The sequence below is a fragment of the Zea mays genome, chromosome 4, assembly GCF_902167145.1.
Source record: "Zea mays cultivar B73 chromosome 4, Zm-B73-REFERENCE-NAM-5.0, whole genome shotgun sequence".
NCBI classification, from domain to species: domain Eukaryota; kingdom Viridiplantae; phylum Streptophyta; class Magnoliopsida; order Poales; family Poaceae; genus Zea; species Zea mays.
In genome coordinates, this window is record NC_050099.1 from 63,146,510 (window position 1) to 63,160,933 (window position 14,424).

General features: G+C 45.8%; 2 long non-coding RNA genes across 2 annotated transcripts; both read right to left on the reverse strand.

The window, feature by feature from the left end:
• Nucleotides 1-1,253: 1,253 nt before the first annotated feature.
• LOC111591306 (uncharacterized) lies at nucleotides 1,254-3,364 on the reverse strand. Its single transcript, XR_002750467.2, has 2 exons — nucleotides 3,230-3,364; nucleotides 1,254-1,555 (listed from the first exon to the last, which is right to left on the reverse strand). It is a non-coding gene; the product is annotated as an uncharacterized lncRNA (long non-coding RNA).
• An 8,045-nt stretch (nucleotides 3,365-11,409) lies between these two features.
• LOC111591307 (uncharacterized) lies at nucleotides 11,410-13,490 on the reverse strand. The gene is made up of 2 exons (XR_002750468.1): nucleotides 13,386-13,490; nucleotides 11,410-11,711 (listed from the first exon to the last, which is right to left on the reverse strand). It is a non-coding gene; the product is annotated as an uncharacterized lncRNA (long non-coding RNA).
• Nucleotides 13,491-14,424: the final 934 nt, after the last annotated feature.

The following is a 14,424-nucleotide window of genomic DNA, read 5'->3' on the forward strand; positions in this document are numbered from 1 at the left end:
TTTGGGGGTAGAATTTTTTCTTCTTTTCCCTCACCAAATTCAGGCGTTACCCTTTCCTTTTCTCTTTTCACCTTGCTAAACCTTGATCTTTTCTGAAGTATAGCGGGATTCGGCTTGAGGTCCCATGTAAAGCAAAACCCTAAAATATTTTATTTTGTGTGATGCACCATGCCGAACCATGCATACCTTTTGATTGTTTAAAAATGTGAATGCATTCATCTAGAGGAAAATAGATTTTAGAACAAGAAAACCTTTTCCTTCTCCTCTCCCCCCTCCTTCCCCATTTTCGGCCCAGCCGCCCCCCTTCCCCCCGCGTGGGCCTTGCGGCGGCCCAGCCGCCCCCCTTCTCTTCCCGCCGTGGGCCGCCTAGCGGCCCAGCCGCGCGCCCCCCACCCCCTTTGGGCCCAGCCGGCCCAACCGCCCCCTCCCCTTTTCTTTTTTCCAAAAATCCCCTCCCCGCGGGCCCCGCTCGTCATCCCCCCTCTCTCTCTCTCCCTCACCCTAACCCTAGCCGTCGTCGCCCCTGTCCGCCCCCGCGCCGCCGCCGCCCCTCCCCGGCGCCGCCGCCGCGCCGGCCGCCCTCTCCGGTGAGGTTTCTCCCTCCCCCTCCCTCCTCTCCTCCCCTCCCTCCTCCTTCCCTCCCGCCGGTGTCCCCCGCCCCCGCGCCATGGGCGCGCCCGCCTCGGCCCCGGCCCCGGCCGCCCCGGCCTCGCCCGCGCCCGGCCAGCCCCGCGCCCGGTCGCCCTCGGCCGCCCCGCGCTCGGCCGCCCGCTCGGCCGCCCTCCCCGCGCTGCCCCCGGCCGTCCCCAGCCCGGCCGCCCCCGGTTCGGCGAGCTCGGCCGCCTCCGGCGAGCTCGACCCCGGCCACCCCCGCGCCCGGTCGCCCTCGGCCGCCCCGCGCTCGGCCGCCCGCTCGGCCGCCCTCCCCGCGCCACCCCCGGCTCGGCGAGCTCGGCCGCCTCCAGCGAGCTCGGCCCCGGCCCCGGCTCGACCGCCCTCGGCCCCTCGCGCCCGGCCGCCCGCTTGGCCGCCCGCCCCTCGCCGCCGCTCGGCCGCCCTGCCTCGGCCACCCCCGGCCCCGGCGCGCCTCGCTCCAGCGAGCCCGCCCCTCGCCGCGCCCCGGCTGCCCCGGCCCGGCTGTGACAGCCCTTCCAAGTTATCAGGCCCACATGCACCAATCCTTGCCATTAACGGCCTCAGATGGCTGTGCACGTGTACCGGGTAACTTAACAAGGCTATCGAGTTCATCAACCCGAACTCATCATCCCAAGGATCTCCCACATAACATGTACATTACAGTAATCACATTTGATACACACACACTTCAGAGATAGAGCGGAAGGCTTTACAAAATATATTTTACATTTCCAAAGCTCAAGTTTTACAACATAAGAAGAATTGTAATTATTACAAGTCTTGATAGTACCCAAAGTGCATAACTGATTAAAATAATTGGAAGGGTGAAGCCTTTCCATAAGAGATATACATAAACATTCTAAGCTTCCAGGCCTCCACCTGATGTAACTAACCAAAAGATAAGGGAATAAAACTTCTCCTGCAAAAACAACAGGGGATAAAACCCTGAGTATGGAATTACTCAGCAAGACTTACCCGACTAAAGAAAAGACTCTCAAGGGTATGCTGGATTTTGGGACTCAAGGTAAAGCTTATCAATTATCGAAGACCCTTTTTGGCAGAAAAGCTTACTACCAATTGATCCCTAAGCCAAGTTTTATTTCACAAGTTAGGTATTTACCTGAATCTAGATTTTTCCTAATCTAGTTCAAGCACTTGGCCTATACTAGCTGCATTTTATTCATACTCATATTTCACTTGCTAACTACGATGATGGTCACCGGGATGAGTCTCCATAACCGAGGAGCAACGACGATTCGAACCGATTATACCCAGCTGGGGATCTCTAACCACACGACATATGTAGCACTTAACCCTTGCATATGTCAACCGTTCCCATGGAGTCCTCCACTACATGAACAGGTCCGCGCCACCCGAGAGCACATTACCCTACCAGGCGTGCTACTATGCCAGGAGGGTACATGCTACTCCCGCCATCTCTCCACTCCCAGTGCGCGATTGTCTCTTCACGTATGGAATAGCCAGGTTCAAGCTTACCCTGTCCCATACCAGGGTATGTGGCTAGTTGCAAAGTCTCAACCACAACAGGCCAGTCAACGGTACGGTCCTTAATCAACACAGACGGGCGACTCTGTCTGCTCAGCGCCTGGTCTAGATTTATTAACCATTTCCCCATTTTTGGTACCCGGCAGGGGTACTCTTTTCGGATGATGAACCCATCCGGAGCCCTGATGGACTCATCATCATAAGTTTGCTTTCACTTTTGAATCAAAATCCCATAACCAATGTTACACATCATTCTTTTGAAAAACAAATGAATTTTGAGTTTCTAAGCAGGACTAAGCAGTAATAATTCTTTTTATGAAACAGGGATTTAGGAATTTTCAAGGAATGGTAATGCATCAATTGTTTATCACACAACTCCTATCACCTAATGCATCATATCAGGTGATAAAGCATTTAAAACGCAAGGAAAGGGCAAATGCACCGGGGCTTGCCTTATTACAGGAGGAAATCTGAGATCTTCTATTACGATAAGCAGTTAGATGGAATCCACCACTAGATCAGTAGAACTGGAATAGGCTCCTTCTTCATAAATCACTTCTTCTTGGTACTCTACATGAATGATATGAATTTGAATGCTGGCTTATGCTGGGAATATGCAACTTGCAAAGGAGACAACACAGATTACTCCTAGACCAAACCTACAAGCTATATGTACTAGGGAGCTAAGCACTCTTAGAACTCATCTAACTATCCAAAACTTGCTAAGCAACTTCATTCTTCACTAAGAGATTTAAAAAATTAAGGACCTGCCTAAAAACCCCTAAAATTATTTTTTTAACCTAGAGAACCCATTTTTGCGAGTCCAACAAAATTTACCCCACAACTGTTACTCTTTTCTGAAGTTCTAGGCAAAATTCACAAGCTCTATGGTAAATAATAAAAACAAATCATGTACGGAGCTAGGGCTGAAATTGGCCCAGTCGGCCCAGCACCAGAGAAAACTGGTGCCAGACGACCCAAAGCTCAACCACGTTACGGCGGCGCTCTCCAAGCCTGACGACGTTATGGCACAAAGGCGTAGTAGTAGGGTTCTAAAAAAATAGCAGGGAATGGAACGGTGGCTCACCACGAAGCAGACCGAGGCATTCACGCACTCGCTACCGAGCTAGAATCAGGACAGCAACGGCGACGCGGCCACAGACGGTGTTCAACGGCGGCGTCGCGACGCTCCCGATGCGCTAGAGCAGTAAAGATGAAACGGCTAGACCGATGAGTATCACTACTCTATAAGGGATCAAAATACTGAAACGACAACATGAAATACGGCTGTGCTTGCCTGGCCACGGTGAGACGGAGCTGCGGCCGGTGCGGTCACATGCTCAGAGAGAACGACAGCAACCCCGGCCTCAGGCGAGTTGAACGGGGTAACGCAGTTCCACACAGACGCGAGAGCATGGACACGAAGAACTCTCGTCCAACTCTACAAGCAGCAGCAAGGCGCCAGAGCACTCCACCGAGCAGGGAAATAAGGCAGTATCAAGGAAACAAAGAAACAGGAGCACGTCGAGCATGTTCACACATGATGGTTATTCACGTTTCGGTCGACAGCTGCATGGGCTGGACACGCGGCCTCCACGCCAAGGCACCACGCACAACCTAGGCTATGGCTCATTGAAAAACATTGGTCGGCGTCGCACAGGCAGGCGGCAGCAGCAGGAGACAAGCAGGCAGGGGAGGTCTCTGTGGATAACTATGACGCTTTAGATTTTTACAGCGTGAATCTCACGGCTTGGCTAGTAGAAACATTCCAGTCACACCCTGATACACTCCTAGCAACATCCTCTCTTATCTTGAACTGCTCATCCACGCACCAGAGAAATCTCCCACCGCTACCCCAATACAAAAATCTGCCCACAGTTTCAATCTGAAATAGCACCTGTGGAGCACACAGAGACGTGGAGATCTTTGCTTTTCCATATCCTAAAAGCTTCGGCCAGCAGAACCTACACTCAAACTTCTTTCTGCTACCCACGCCGAGCATACAGGAAACAAGCAAGCAATTACCTGTCGTCGTGCAGCATGGGCATGCCGCCTCCTTCCTCTCCTAGCTGTCCAAACTGAGACAGGTTACACAAAACTGAACAATATTCAATGCCCAGCATGTCTGACAGCTCAGGTTCCAGCAAGTCCTAATCCGTTATTTGCAACACAACTTGCAAATCAGTCTTAATTAAAGTTGTGCACTGATCCACGCTCTATCACTTTGGTATAATAACTATAACAGAAACTCCACGGATCACGCACAGGAGAGCACCAAAGCCCGCAAAAAAAACACAAACGTCCAGCTTCAGTTACTTGAAGCAGCATCCAGTCAGTCTGACAAAGGGGATTTAGACATATTTTACTCCCCAGTTTACAAACCCCTGCTACTTCATAAAACTTGTTCAACTTACTTTGGTATCCAAGTTCTCTACAGAAACTATGGTCTAAAACCACTCATATTGATCACAAAACAACTCCAAACTAGGCGTTCTACACTGAAATTCAGATTTCAGAGATAGAACAAAATTCAGCCCAAATAAATCGACAGTCCAATTTTGAGCCACATTTTACACAATAGCAAGCTCTACTCCTCTCATGAAACTTGTTCACCATCATCTGGTCTTTGACTCTGCTATACAATGTTTAGCCCAAAACCTCATGAATTGGTCACAGAAGAGCTCCAAACTGAGCAACCTGCTGCAATTCAATTTTCAGCTAATCTGAACAAAAATTCAGACAGTGCAAACTGACAGCCCATTTTTGGACAGCTTTCACTCTATTTTCCATTCATCCCCAAGCCAAACCTTCTCAAAGAGATTTGTTCATCAATATATTGTCTTCAATTCATTTATAGAACCCACAGTCTAAAACCTTATGGATTAGGCACAAAAAAGCTCCAAAACTGCACTCACAACACTAAAATTCAGATTCAGGTTATTGCACAAAGTCTGAAAACCACAATTTCTATCAACTCGTGCTTGGACCAGTTTTTCTCCTAGTTTAATATGGTTTTAGGGCTACCACATTTCATAAACATTGTTCTCCTATAGTTACTCTACAGGTTTGTTATAACAACTGTTTCCAAAATACTCATGGATTAAAAGTTACAGGGATTCAAAAACAGATAAACAAAACTGCTTTGGGCTGATCCCAACTGACCCAAATCTGAATTTTTGCAAATTACTTCAAATTCTCCCACATCACTTGGAGAGCTCCAAATATGAAAATTGTTCACTTTTCCAAGCTCCACAACTTTGATATATGAACTTTTTGCAAAACTTAGCTAGATCTTAAAATCCACTTTTGGGCTAGTTTAGAGTTAAAATTGGACTTGATCTGCTTCAAGTGTTTCATCAATTTATTGCATCCTACTGAAAGCAAGGTTAGCCTTATGCTCAAACCCAACTTTGGTGTATATAGCTCATGTCCAAATTTCCATTGGTTTAAAAGTTGTTTGCTTGTACTAGATTTCAAACGAGGTCTCTGAATTTCTCTTGCTCTCTTCGAAATGACACAATCCACCCTTTTGCAAATTTGTTACCCTAATGAATGCATTCTAGGTGTATCAAACAAGTTAATGCAAGTGCATATGATAACATGACAAATTTTTAGTTCTCATAACACTAGGGGTGTTACATCCTTCCCTCCTAAAAGGAATCTCGTCCCGAGATTAAATTTCGAGGCCAAGTAATGGAAAAGGAAATGCGTCACCAACTTATCTTACATTTTCTCTTACATGGCAGGGGTGTGTCCCTGTTGGTTTACATCAAATATAATTTACTCAAAACTTACGGTTTACAAGTGACTAGAAACTCACGAAATTTCTCCATTAGATAGTCTTCCGACTCCCACGTGGCTTCATCTTCTGAATGTTGGTTCCACTGTACCTTATAAAACTTAATCACCTTTCTTCGAGTAACTCGATCCTTTTGATCCAAAACTTTTATGGGATATTCTGAGTAGGTCAAGTCTGGTTCAAGGTTGACATCTGAAACTTCAACAACATGCTCGGGGACTCGAAGACATTTCTTTAACTGTGACACGTGGAATATGTTATGCACTGCTGAAAGATTCTCTGGCAGTTGCACTTTATAGGCCACAGGTCCACACCGTTTGATCACTGGAAACGGACCAACATACCGAGGTGCTAGTTTCCCTTTGACACCAAAACGACTAACACCCTTCATTGGTGACACTTTTAAATACACATGATCTCCAACTTGAAAAACCAGAGATCGGCGTCTTTTATCGGCGTAACTCTTTTGACGAGATTGTGCCACCTGCAGATTTCGTTGGATCACTTGAACCTTTTCCTCCGCTTCTTTTACAAGATCAGGTCCAAAGAAACATCTCTCCCCCGGCTCTGACCAATTTAATGGTGTCCTACACCTTCGACCATAAAGGGCTTCAAAAGGTGCCATTCTTATGCTTTCCTGATAACCATTGTTATACGAAAACTCTGCCAATGGTAAACATTCATCCCACTTTGCTGAGAAAGTAAGAACACATGCTCTCAACATATCTTCTAGAATCTGATTCACTCTCTCAGTCTGTCCACTCGTTTGAGGATGATAAGCAGAACTATGAATCAGTTTGGTTCCTAACGAGTTGTGTAACTCTTTCCAAAATCTAGATACAAATTGTGAGCCTCTATCAGATACAATGATCTTAGGGACTCCATGAAAACTTAAGATCCGAGCAATATATAATTCTGCGTAAGTCTTGACTGAGTAAGTAGTTTTCACGGGCAAGAAGTGTGCCAACTTGGTGAGTCGATCAACAATTACCCATATAGAATCATATCCTTTGGAGGTTTTGGGTAACCCGACAATGAAATCCATACTGATACTTTCCCACTTCCAACCTGGGATAGACAAGGGTTGCAATGGTCCGGCAGACTTCAAATGTACGGCCTTTACTCGTTGACAAATATCACATCTAGCAACATATCGAGCAATCTCTATCTTCATTTTAGTCCACCAAAACCGTTGCTTTAAGTCTTGATACATTTTATTACTCCCAGGATGGACAGAGTACCGGGATAGGTGAGCTTCATCAAGTATTTGCTGCCGTAACTCAGGAACCTTTGGAACTACTAAACGATCTTTGAACCAAAGAACTCCTTTATCATCTACCCGGAATTGTGTGGTTGGATCAATCATCATCCTTTCCTTCATATGAGCTATCCCGACATTAATCTTTTGGACTTCGATAATTTGATCAATCAAAACTGATCCTAACTGGAGATTGGCTATTGATGCTTGTGGTACTATTTCCATGTTTAACTTCTCCATTTCCTGGCACAAGGTCACAGTTAAAGGCTTGGCTGAAAGACAGTTACATTGGGACTTACGGCTCAAAGCATCTGCCACGACATTAGCCTTGCCAGGATGATAATGAACCTCAAGATCATAGTCCTTGATCAATTCTAACCACCTTCGTTGCCTCATGTTTAGTTCAGATTGAGTGAAAATATACTTCAAACTTTTGTGGTCGGTATAAATATGACATGTATTACCCAACAAATAATGGCGCCAAATCTTGAGCGCATGGACAACTGCAGCTAACTCTAGATCATGAGTTGGGTAATGCTCCTCATGGCGTCGAAGTTGTCGTGAAGCATATGCAATCACTTGGTCTTCCTGCATTAACACGCATCCAATGCCCGTGCCTGAAGCATCACAATAAACATCGAATGACTTCTCAATGTCAGGTTGAGCCAACACGGGTGCAGTTGTCAACAGCTTCTTTAACTTCTCAAAGGCCTCGTTGCATTCTGGAGACCAATTAAACTTCACATTATTCTTTAGCAACTCTGTAATAGGCTTAGATACCTTCGAGAAGTCTGGAATAAAACGACGATAATATCCCGCCATTCCAAGGAAACTCTGGACCTGATGCACTGTAGTAGGTGGTTTCCATTCCAAAATGTCCTTGACTTTACTTGGGTCGACCGCAACACCTTCGGCAGACAAAATATGACCCAAGAACGGAATTGTGTCCAACCAAAATTCACATTTACTGAACTTAGCATATAATTGGTGTTCTCTTAACCTTGTCAGCACCACCCGCAAGTGCTCTGCATGTTCTTCTTTGGTCTTGGAATATATCAAAATGTCATCAATAAACACAACCACAAATTTATCCAGCTCTGGCATGAATACCAAATTCATTAAGTACATGAAATGAGCTGGAGCATTTGTTAAGCCAAAAGACATAACCAAATACTCATAAAGACCATATCGGGTAGTAAAGGCAGTTTTGGGAACATCTTCCGGACGAATCCTTATCTGGTGATAACCTGATCTAAGGTCAATCTTGGAAAACACTTTAGCTCCAGAAAGCTGATCGAACAACAAATCAATGCGCGGAAGAGGATATTTATTTTTTATGGTCACCTCATTGAGTGGTCGATAGTCCACACATAACCGGAGCGTTTGATCCTTCTTTTTCACAAAGATAGCAGGACAACCCCAAGGCGATGAACTTGGGCGAATGAAACCTTTATTGAGCAAGTCTTGCAACTGAGTCTTCAGTTCTGCTAGCTCCTTAGGTGCCATCCTATATGATCTTCTGGATATGGGTGCAGTACCTAGCTGCAATTCGATTACAAATTCCACGTCTCGCTCTGGAGGCAAACCTGGTAAATCTTCAGGGAACACATCTGGAAATTCCCTGACAACAGGTATATCCTTGACCTCTTTAACTGTAGCAGCACACACTCTTTCCACTGCTCTCTTAAGAGTTGGTAATCGGATCAGCAACTTATAATTACCGTTAGGTGAGTCCAACTGTATCGTCCTTTGTAGAGCGTCGATCACCGCCCCATGCTGTCGAAGCCAATTCATACCCAGAATCACATCTATGTCCTGATCTGGAAGAACTAGCATATTGGTAGGAAACATGTGACCAACTAGCTTTATGGGTATCTGATATACCATCTCCTTAGTATGCAAACGCCCTCCAGGAGATTGTATGCTATATCCCTTCTCTACCACCTCCAAAGACAACTGGTGCTTTAACACAAATGTCCGATTTATAAAAGTATGGGAAGCACCAGAATCAAACAAAATACTAGCCAAGTGATTGGCAACTGGAAAAGCACCCAGCATAACTGGTTCACCCTCAGGAATAGCTTTGATCTTAGTATAATGAACTTGTCCCATTTTAAGAACACCCTCTTTCTTCTTTGCTTTCGGTTGGCTACCGCGAGAAAGAGTCACAAGCGATTGTCGCTCACTCACTCGGCTAGGGAAGCGACAATCCAGAATAGAGTGTCCTGACTTTCCACAATTCACACACGAATTGATATTATCCGGAATATTTTCAAAATGAATGTCTAGGACATCCGGCTCATGTGGAACAAAAGGAATAATAGCATGTCTTTCACATGACTGTTGTGAGCTAGGTAACTGGGGTAGAAAAGAACGAGGATGATAAACAGGTTGATAAACAATCCTCCGGCACTGCTTGACACTACCAGAGGATTCCTCCACAAGTTGCTTTCTTTTAGATTCCTGATGACGACGAATCTTGTTATCACCCAAAACAGCCTGACTGACCACCTCATTAAAATCTTCAGCCAAACTAGTTGCCATCAAACGTTGGAGCTTCTCGTTAAGGCCACGCAAGAAATAGAACTTTTTCTTCTGATTAGTATTCACAAAATCCAAGACATACTGGGATAGACGAGTAAACCTCTCAAAATATCCCATCACACCCTCTTCTTCACCTTGCTTTAGATCTAGGAATTCGTTGAACTTTATTTCCATAAGGGCTTTCGGAATATGATGTGCACGAAATACCTCACAGAACTCCGCCCAAGAAACTTGATGACCTTCTGGCTGCAGTGCAAGGTATTCGGTCCACCAAGCTCCAGCGGGACCCTGAAGTTGTTGGGTAGCACACTGAACTTTTTGGATATCATCACAACGGATGAGTCCCAATTTCTGTTCAATCGTTCGAAGCCAATCTTCTGCTTCCAATGGATCTTCTACCTTGGAGAACACTGGTGGTTGCGTACTGAGGAACTCCTTGTAGAGGACAGCAACATCAGAATCATAACGACCATGCTGAACTGATGTTGCAGGCTGGGCTATTTGCTGAAGAATAGCATTCACACTTGCAAGCTGAGCCACAACATCATCTAAAGTTGATGCCGGAGATGGATTGGATGCATCAACATTCTTTTGGGAAACACCAACACCATGATCCTTTGCAGAGCGGGTCCTCATTCTGCCGACAAAAGGAGACTTAGCTTCCAATCTTCATGAATAGGAAAGGATAGCATAGAAAAGCAAAGATAGGTAGCATGAACAGGGTGGGTAAAACGCGCATGGAAACTGCTACAGAGGGGGTTTAACTTAAAAGTGTATGTCATGATGCATGCTCGTCCTATTCGTCCTCACGATTCTTGCCGACACATAGTGGCTATCACGTTCTATGGCGGTGGCATACCTACTCACTCCGTCATTGTACACTAGTCGCACTTTCCTAGTGTTTAGTTAGTGTACCTGCAGAAAATTTCATTACAGCCCGAACCCCATGATGCAATTCACAGATTTTGTCACAGTTTATACTCCATATATTTCTATATGGAGGCCAGCTCCTCATTAAGCGCCGAGCCACGCATAGGCGCCGCTGCCACACTTTAACCACAGGGCAACCCATTGTGGTAACTATTCATTACACTTCTCAGCATTCCCATGTTTGTATACCCATACACATTCATGGGGTACTGAATCCCAGTAAAGTAATTACTCCACATCGCAACCTTCATATATACATATGTGTAACATGTATATAGTCCAGTGCCACATTTAAGCACTCCCCTAGACCGATGTTTGTTCGGTCATGCTCTCACATCTCACCTTACCTGAGCGTCGATCCATTCAAAATTGAATGGCACTAAAAATAACATTACACATGTATGCATTACCCTTCCCAGGTTGTGGGTTAGTGGTTAGCATATTAAACTAGGCCACCTAATAGTCCTTAGTTTTAACCACATACTATTTGCACTTCTACTATCAGGCCTTGATTATAGATTCTTAAGTTTATAAAAATCATTTAGACTCAAAATCATTTTGGAGTTTATCAAATGATTACTTTAATATCCATGCTAATGGGGGATCGCTCCGATACCACGCTGTGACAGCCCTTCCAAGTTATCAGGCCCACATGCACCAATCCTTGCCATTAACGGCCTCAGATGGCTGTGCACGTGTACCGTGTAACTTAACAAGGCTATCGAGTTCATCAACCCGAACTCATCATCCCAAGGATCTCCCACATAACATGTACATTACAGTAATCACATTTGATACACACACACTTCAGAGATAGAGCGGAAGGCTTTACAAAATATATTTTACATTTCCAAAGCTCAAGTTTTACAACATAAGAAGAATTGTAATTATTACAAGTCCTGATAGTACCCAAAGTGCATAACTGATTAAAATAATTGGAAGGGTGAAGCCTTTCCATAAGAGATATACATAAACATTCTAAGCTTCCAGGCCTCCACCTGATGTAACTAACCAAAAGATAAGGGAATAAAACTTCTCCTGCAAAAACAACAGGGGATAAAACCCTGAGTATGGAATTACTCAGCAAGACTTACCCGACTAAAGAAAAGACTCTCAAGGGTATGCTGGATTTTGGGACTCAAGGTAAAGCTTATCAATTATCGAAGACCCTTTTTGGCAGAAAAGCTTACTACCAATTGATCCCTAAGCCAAGTTTTATTTCACAAGTTAGGTATTTACCTGAATCTAGATTTTTCCTAATCTAGTTCAAGCACTTGGCCTATACTAGCTGCATTTTATTCATACTCATATTTCACTTGCTAACTACGATGATGGTCACCGGGATGAGTCTCCATAACCGAGGAGCAACGACGATTCGAACCGATTATACCCAGCTGGGGATCTCTAACCACACGACATATGTAGCACTTAACCCTTGCATATGTCAACCGTTCCCATGGAGTCCTCCACTACATGAACAGGTCCGCGCCACCCGAGAGCACATTACCCTACCAGGCGTGCTACTATGCCAGGAGGGTACATGCTACTCCCGCCATCTCTCCACTCCCAGTGCGCGATTGTCTCTTCACGTATGGAATAGCCAGGTTCAAGCTTACCCTGTCCCATACCAGGGTATGTGGCTAGTTGCAAAGTCTCAACCACAACAGGCCAGTCAACGGTACGGTCCTTAATCAACACAGACGGGCGACTCTGTCTGCTCAGCGCCTGGTCTAGATTTATTAACCATTTCCCCATTTTTGGTACCCGGCAGGGGTACTCTTTTCGGATGATGAACCCATCCGGAGCCCTGATGGACTCATCATCATAAGTTTGCTTTCACTTTTGAATCAAAATCCCATAACCAATGTTACACATCATTCTTTTGAAAAACAAATGAATTTTGAGTTTCTAAGCAGGACTAAGCAGTAATAATTCTTTTTATGAAACAGGGATTTAGGAATTTTCAAGGAATGGTAATGCATCAATTGTTTATCACACAACTCCTATCACCTAATGCATCATATCAGGTGATAAAGCATTTAAAACGCAAGGAAAGGGCAAATGCACCGGGGCTTGCCTTATTACAGGAGGAAATCTGAGATCTTCTATTACGATAAGCAGTTAGATGGAATCCACCACTAGATCAGTAGAACTGGAATAGGCTCCTTCTTCATAAATCACTTCTTCTTGGTACTCTACATGAATGATATGAATTTGAATGCTGGCTTATGCTGGGAATATGCAACTTGCAAAGGAGACAACACAGATTACTCCTAGACCAAACCTACAAGCTATATGTACTAGGGAGCTAAGCACTCTTAGAACTCATCTAACTATCCAAAACTTGCTAAGCAACTTCATTCTTCACTAAGAGATTTAAAAAATTAAGGACCTGCCTAAAAACCCCTAAAATTATTTTTTTAACCTAGAGAACCCATTTTTGCGAGTCCAACAAAATTTACCCCACAACTGTTACTCTTTTCTGAAGTTCTAGGCAAAATTCACAAGCTCTATGGTAAATAATAAAAACAAATCATGTACGGAGCTAGGGCTGAAATTGGCCCAGTCGGCCCAGCACCAGAGAAAACTGGTGCCAGACGACCCAAAGCTCAACCACGTTACGGCGGCGCTCTCCAAGCCTGACGACGTTATGGCACGAAGGCGTAGTAGTAGGGTTCTAAAAAAATAGCAGGGAATGGAACGGCGGCTCACCACGAAGCAGACCGAGGCATTCACGCACTCGCTACCGAGCTAGAATCAGGACAGCAACGGCGACGCGGCCACAGACGGTGTTCAACGGCGGCGTCGCGACGCTCCCGATGCGCTAGAGCAGTAAAGATGAAACGGCCAGACCGATGAGTATCACTACTCTATAAGGGATCAAAATATTGAAACGACAACATGAAATACGGCTGTGCTTGCCTGGCCACGGTGAGACGGAGCTGCGGCCGGTGCGGTCACATGCTCAGAGAGAACGACAGCAACCCCGGCCTCAGGCGAGTTGAACGGGGTAACGCAGTTCCACACAGACGCGAGAGCATGGACACGAAGAACTCTCGTCCAACTCTACAAGCAACAGCAAGGCGCCAGAGCACTCCACCGAGCAGGGAAATAAGGCAGTATCAAGGAAACAAAGAAACAGGAGCACGTCGAGCATGTTCACACATGATGGTTATTCACGTTTCGGTCGACAGCTGCATGGGCTGGACACGCGGCCTCCACGCCAAGGCACCACGCACAACCTAGGCTATGGCTCATTGAAAAACATTGGTCGGCGTCGCACCGGCAGGCGGCAGCAGCAGGAGACAAGCAGGCAGGGGAGGTCTCTGTGGATAACTATGACGCTTTAGATTTTTACAGCGTGAATCTCACGGCTTGGCTAGTAGAAACATTCCGGTCACACCCTGATACACTCCTAGCAACATCCTCTCTTATCTTGAACTGCTCATCCACGCACCAGAGAAATCTCCCACCGCTACCCCAATACAAAAATCTGCCCACAGTTTCAATCTGAAATAGCACCTGTGGAGCACACAGAGACGTGGAGATCTTTGCTTTTCCATATCCTAAAAGCTTCGGCCAGCAGAACCTACACTCAAACTTCTTTCTGCGAGGGGACGGGGCGGGATGACGCTTCCCCTCCCGCCTCCTCGGCTCCCTCCACCTGTCGTTCGCCTCCCTGCCTTGGCCGACGCCCCTGTCTCTGTCTCTTCCTCTACCAGCCCCACGCCGGTTCTCATTCCGAGGCCGG